The sequence below is a fragment of the Notechis scutatus genome, chromosome 3 (assembly GCF_049901735.1).
Source record: "Notechis scutatus isolate UNSWTSFEM ecotype Mainland chromosome 3, rNotScu1.2, whole genome shotgun sequence".
Lineage (NCBI taxonomy): Eukaryota > Metazoa > Chordata > Lepidosauria > Squamata > Elapidae > Notechis > Notechis scutatus.
The window spans coordinates 85,201,858-85,209,454 of NC_142011.1; positions in this window are offsets into that span (position 1 = coordinate 85,201,858).

The window sequence follows — 7,597 nt, forward strand, 5'->3', positions numbered from 1 at the left end:
CCCAACAGGTCTTGCCGAACTGTAACTCATATAATATGACTAATGGTGAAGAAGACTGGGAGCTCAAATACAGTAACATTTGGAAAACCACTAGAAACAGACAAAAACTGGAACTTGAGGATCAACCTCAAGTTCATATGTCCATGCCCCTTGCCACCTTTGTTGGTCTACTTGCAATAGGCATGAGCTTTCAGTGGGCCCTAATTACCCCACAATTCTGTAAAACTCCTGTGTGCTACATGCTGGTGCAGCGGTTAAAATGCAGTTCGATCCTGACCAGCTCAAGGTTGATTTAACCTTCTAACCTTCCGAGGTCAGTAAAATGAAAACCCAGATTGTTGGGAGCAATACGCTGATGCGGTAAACTGCTTAGAGAGTGTTATAAGGCATGGGTCGCCAATCTTTTGGACCTCAGGGACCACCAAATTCATAATTGTAGATCCCAGGGACCACTAACTGGTTCTGTGGGTGTGGCCTAATTTGTGGGTGTGGCTTGGTGGTCATGTGACTGGCTGGGCATGGCTTGTATGTAAATATATAAATATTTATATAAATATTGAATTTTTTATAAAAAAGAGCAACTTTTACCCAAAATCAGGCAAAGCAGGCAGGCAGATTGAGTTGCTCACAGAATCACAGATTCATTCAGAAATCTATCTAGTTGCCATCGGCTAGCTCAGTCTGTCACATAAAATTTGCTTGCAAGCAAACTCACAAAATTAACTCACAACACACCATGTATGTAAATATTGAATTTTTTATTTTAAAAAAAGAGCAACCCAAAATCAGGCAAAGCAGGCAGATTGAGTTGCTCATAGAGTCATTCAGTGATCTATCTATCTGCCATCGGCTAGCTCAGTCTCTCAAATTTGCCTGCTGTGAGTCTGTATTGAATTTGCTTGCAAGCTAACTTTCAGTCCTAAGGTTCGGCTGTACTTAAAAGCAGAGCTGAAGAACTAAAGACGAGCTAGAAAGCAAGAAATCCAACCCATTTCCTGCTTCATAGATAATCTAAATCTCCCAGCACAGCAGAACAGATGATGGTCGGAAAAAGGAAAAATAGAAATTTAGCAGGCAAGTTAGAGGGGTAAGGAGTGAGTGTGGGGAGGGTTCCCGCAGGCCATGTGGGCGGCGCAGCCTTGTGTTATTGCGCACCCTGGATTAATTGCTTTGGGGGGGTGCTCTGGGGGTAAGATTTCTCTGCAGCCCACCAAAATTTTCTCATGGCCCACCAGTGGGCCGCAACCCACCGGTTGCCGACCACTGTTATAAAGCACTATGAAGCAGTATATAGGTCTAAGTGCTATTGCTGCTGCTATATCCCCATATCCAGTTTGAAAGGACAAAGAAGTGGTAGAGTATTGAGAGAGAGTACAAACAGAGAGTATTGTAAGGCTGCTCATTTAACCTCTGTTATTCTTTCTATTTTATTCTCCGAAGAAAAGGCATTTCCTGCTTCAATAGGTAGGATGGGGAAAGGATAAGGAGAGCCATTGTAGCAATTTCTGATAGTAATTTCCTCACAATTGAAAGAGGTAGATCAGGAAGCTCTATATCCTATGTTTCTTTCCTGGTATTTAAGGCATTATATATCAGGGGTTTGCAAATTCCATTTGAGCCTCATTTGAGAGCGTGGAGCTGGATTGGGCCCATTTGATCTGCAAAATCGATTAAGAACCCCCTCATGTCATCTTTTATGTCTCCCAAGTAGCATAAGGATCTTTGTTTTTACCTTTTTCCAACTGGAAGAAATATGTAATTGAGAGAGGCTTAAAATCAATACTTTGTCATTCAAACCTCATACAGCCACGTTGTCTGTGTTTGCAAACACTCCTTTGAAGAGTTTCTCCGTCTTTCCAGGACTCAGTGGTGTTTTGATAAATAACATTTCTAGCTGGCTAATTTTGTAGCTAATCATCATCAAACACAGATCTTCTACAGTATTAGACATGCTTTGGAAAAAAAAAATCCTTTCAAGCATATGCATGAGAGAATTACAAATTCATCAGAATATAGGTTTTCAAATCTGAAATTAATGGTTCATTATGTTACCCTAGTAGTAAAATATAAAATTTTACAGTTGAATGATAGTGAAAAATAACTGGTAAATTAATATATGATTGATCCCAAAATTAAAAATCATAATCCATAGGCACATTTCTAATGATAAAAAAAAATAAATTAAAGTTATGGAATATTTTGGTGTACAGCAGCATTTACTCTAAGTAATTTCAGCAAGGCATTCAAGCTGGTAAGCAGGTCTAAGATAGAAACTCACTGTTCCCTTTCATAATTGCCACCTGTGTATTAAGAAGGTTCTACTGAGTCCAGATTAATCCCCCAAAATGCCCCACATGGCATCTTAAAGAGACACCTACATGTGAAGTACTATTAGCAATTTAGAAATGATACAAATGAAGCCTTGGGTAACTATGGACATATTTGTCATGGACTTAAAATGAATCAGCATGCCAAAATGAAAAACAATATAAATATGAAGACCATGTTAGCTTTTGGCAGCACTTTTTCAAATCAACACATATTTATTAAAAGGCATAAAATATTTATGGGAACAAGACCCCACAATCAATCCAGGTGACTTATTGTATCCTATTTCCACACCAACAGCACCATCACAGGCTTCAATTAGCACATACACAACATTAGAGGCATTTTCACATGGTCTTCCTCTAAACTACTATACTGTTATGCTTTAGGTAGGATTCAGTGTAAGTCAAATTGGATAAACTATGCAAAAGAATTAATGCACACAAACTTGATATAAGACTGAAACTCGATATTGGACTCAAATGAAGGATAAAGTAGTATTAGAGCATTCCAACTACAGGCCTAATCTTCAAGCGACTGTTTTGGAAAAATGGCATCATTGAATGACAAATTGAAGAGGCAATCTCAAAAAGCCTCAACAAACAATGGGCTTGTAATACATTACAGTTTTAATAATAGTAATAGCAGTAGCATTTAGACTTTTATATGGCTTCATAGTGCTTTACAGCCCTCTCTAAGCAGTTTACAGAGTTAGCATATTGCCCCAAAACAATCTGGGTCCTCATTTTACCGACCTTGGAAGGATGGAAGTCTGAGTCAACCTTGAGCCAGTTAGGATTGAACTCCTGGCAGTGGGCAAAGTTACCCTGCAATTCTGCATTCTAACCACTGCGCCACCACGCCAGAGGTGGTATTCAGCAGGTTCTGACCAGTTCTGGAGAACTGGTAGTGGAAATTTTGAGTAGTTCGGAGAACCGGCAAATACCACCTCTGACTGGAGATTTTACAGTATCCTTCCCTTGCCACGCCCACCAAGCCACGCCCACAGAACTGGTAGTAAAAAACTTTTAATCCCACCACTGCATGCCCTTAATAAAGTAACGGTAATCTGTCTCCCATCTGCATAACCAACCTATCTTCTTTTCCTCCTTCCCCTGCCTCACCTCAATTTAAATCTCACATCAGTCTATAAGTCTAGCCACTTTATGCATCCGATGAAGTGATCCGCAACTTATGCCTTTTAATAAAAAGGTGCTACAAAGTCTCTAAATAGAAATGGGAATCAGAGCATATCAAAAGGATGCAGCAAAGCTTTTGCTCACGAGAGCAACATAGCAAAGTTAGCTGCCTTACACAAAGCAGTCCTGCCTTATATCAAGGGAAAACCTCATTCCTTCAGCACCTGTGTGTGTTGACGCTGACTGACCCCAGCCATGTAAAGCAAAGATGGACAACAACAATGGCTACAATGATAACTGATTGACTGATTGATTAAGGCTTACAGTGGAGTATACAGATATAAGAAAAACAACGTAGGGAGAGAAATGATGACTCATGCCTAACAACATCACCTCGTCAACTCTTTTAGACACCATGGCACATGAAGAATTTGTATGATGATGTCATCATGGTTTTGAGCAGATGTTGTTGGCAGGAGCCTGAATTTTCAGCCTCCCTAATACCTTTGTGTTGTGGTCCCGATTCCCGAGCCTATGCTGTCAGAGGAAGAGGACCTGGAAGATGAGGGGGAGGAACTGGGAATGCCTTCCTCCCCAGGACCTTCCTCCCTGGTAATGCCTCAGGTTCCATCAGACAACCGAGAGGAACAGCCTGAGATTAATCAGGAGGAAGGCATGTCGGAGCAGCCTCTGACAGGGTGTAAAGAGGAAGAGTATTGGCTCAATCCCAAGGTGCGTCATAGGGAGAAACGTGAGCAGCAACATAGGAGGCATGGGAGGGTCAGAGAGTGAGCTGAGTCATTGAGCCACACCCCACAGGGGATAAAAGTGGGTGTGTTTTCTCCTTAAACTTTGTACGGGACAAAGTTTAACCTTGCTTCAGATTTTCTTCGTGAATGATTATTTTGTGGACTACCTTGTGATTTTCTGTGAGTAAAACTTTATTTGCTGCCAGTTCGGACTTGGCAGGCAAGACATGGTGGAATGCCAAGAATATTATCAGTTCCAAAGAATTAACTTTGTGAAGTCCGAGCGAGCTTGCCTGCCTGTGTTTGTGTGTGTGTGTACTCTTTTATCTTTTGGGAAAGAGGAAAGGCGAGACAGAATACCTTTGTATGATAACATAAAACTTTCATGTGTAGAAAATACAGGAGCTTCCTGATAAATGTTGTTGGAGTGGATGAAGTGGGCTGGTTTGGTCTACCAGTGAAGGCATCAATCTAGAAATCAGGAGACCATGAGTTCTAGACTTCCATTAGGCAGGTAAGTGACTTTCTGCCAAGAAAACTGCATAGATCTAGTTCAGTTAGTTACCAAGAGTAAAAAAAAATAACTTGAAGGCACATACACAGACATGCATACATGCACATAAACATACACAAGAGTGTAGAGAAATCCCATCCTGAGAAGTCCAAATATGAAAGAATTAAAAGAAAACATAAACATGATTTCTCAATCAACCAGTCATTCGACATAGTGTCCAGAAATCCCAAGTTGAAGAAAATAAAACGGCACAAGCTAAGAATGGAAATACTTTCCCTTCCCATGTGAGATTTTTTTTAAAAATGAATTGATAGCTGAATTGTTCCCCCACGTTCCGTGTTTTTCTTTTTATTTATTTATTTATTTATTTATTTATTTATTTATTTATTTATTTATTTATTTATTTATTTATTTATTTGATTTGCCAATTGTTTACAAGATAATAAGTATAAATGTATACATAGTTGTGAATACATGAAATGGGTACATATAAGAAAAATAAAAGAATAAGAGAAACAATAGGACAGGGACGGTAGGCACGTTGGTGCGCTTATGCACCATAAGTAAGTAATTTATAAGTAATTTGTAAGGTAAGGAAAAGCTCTTCCCAGCTGGCTCCAAGCCATGTGCCCCAAGAGGGTGGAGTTACAGATGCAGAAAATACAGAGCAATCTAGGAACTTCTGGAAGATACTGCAAATGCAAATTAGAATCATTGTTTTATCTTACTTTGTGGTGTTTTTGCTTTACCTCTGTTCTGCTTTGGCTTTATTTGTGTGTGTATGTGGGAATAATAAACTTTGGCCTAGGATTGAGTAATGATTAATATAATGCTTTATACATACATGCCTGTTTAAAGGTCACTAAGGTAATGCAAAGAAAAGAGAACAATAAGGACAAATACAAACAAGGAGGCAGCTTAAACAACTGCAAACAAGCCTGTACTATATCTAATTATTAATCCACAATGTAATTTTGCTTACTATGCACTAAATCTCAATAAAAGGTAGCACTAGAATTTATTCTGGGCTCCCATCCCGAGCACACACGCTTGTGTCTCATTCTTTCCGTGGGAGACCACCACATGTGTATTTCTGTTTGAAGGGGCAGCAACTGAGATAAACTCTGTGATTCCTCTTATGTGGCTTTCAGCTGCTGGTTAGTTTTTTAAACTCGATATGTGTGTGTGTGTGTGTGTATGTATCTGTGTGTGCCTCTCTAGAATGTTCTTTCGAGCAATAAAATGCAAGGAGAAAATTGTAGGTAGATGCAGGACATCTGTAGGAGGAAGAGGTAGAGATTCTCTTATGGATTTCAGGCACTTTGTCCCCCACATCCCGGTTTGTATGCAGGTGTGCCCAGGGGTGAGATTCAACTGGTGTTACTACCGGGTCAGTGATTACGTTTTGCTGCACGTGCATGTAAAAAAAAAATCAGCTGTGCCACCCGGACAGCTGAAAAGCCCTGCGCGCGGGTGCACAGCGTTTGAAAAGCCTCTTTTTCCCTGATTTTTTTCAACCTCAGCTGTGCCGCGCAAAGCAGCTGAGGTTGAAAAAGCAGGAAATAAAGGACAGGTAAGAGCCCGGGCAGGTGGGTGGGCCAAATAGCAGCAAACACAGTTCGATGTCTGCTTCTCTAAACTACTCAAAATTTCCACTACCGGTTCTCCAGAACTGGTCAGAACCTGCTGAATACCACCTCTGGTTTTAAAAATGAGCACCTTGTTTCATTTCCCCTTATTTATCTGAAAATTCTGTTTATTCAGAAACATCTTGGTTTTACAAAAGGACAAATCTTCCCTAATTTCTTCCTTCTTGATCCCACCCCCACCCATGAATTTCCATTCCTGCTTTTCCAATCCCTCTTCAGTATTAACTGGATCTTTCCCCCCCTACAGGTAGTCCTTGACTTACAACAGTTCATTTAGTGACCGTTCAAAGTTGCAATGAGATTGAAAAAGTGGCATGACCATTTTTCACATTTACAACCATTGCAGCATTGCAATCAAAATTCAGATGTTTGACAAATTTGCAGTGTCCTCCTAGGGTCATGTGATCATATTTTTTGACCTTCTGACAAGCAAAGTCAATGGGGAAGCCAGATTCACTTAACAACTCTGTGGCTAACTTAATAACAGTAGTGATTCACTTAACAACTGCAGCAAACAAGGTTGTAAAATGGGGCAAAACTCACTTAACAAATGTCTCACTTAGCAACAGAAATTTTGGGCTCAACATACATTCAGAAATAAGATCACTGAATCAAAATCATTCTATCTCAGAATGTTGGTTAAGTTCAGAAAAGGCCTTTTATTATCACATTTGATTACTTTTTTTAAATTGCTTTTTCTTGTGCTAATAAAAAAGTGTGGGTTTTGATATTCTCTGAGCTTGGTTGTTTCCTTGTAGATATTTTATTACCCAACTAGGTAACATCACTAGTGCATTTAAAAAGGAGGAAAAAGAAAAACAATTAAAAGCACAAAAAACCCCAAACTTACATTAGATATAAATATCATGAAATGAAATTTTTAAACATAATTGAACTTTGACCACAGAGAATAATATTGATCATTCTTTATATTGGGTGGCTGGAAGGAGTAAAATGCCAGAATTATAATCTTATATCTTGGACCTATGTTTGTTTCCTGTTTATGATCATACTAGAAAACTAGGATTATAAATCTGGGGTTACCGTTACATTGTCTTTCAACATTGAAAAATAATATTGGTTTGCTGCCCACTATTCCTGATAAGGCTAAGACGCTGACCTTGTTGATCAAAAAGGTTGGCAGTTCGGCAGTTTGAATCCCTAGCACCACATGACTGAGTGAGCTCCCGTTACTTGTCCCAGCTTCTGCCAACCTAG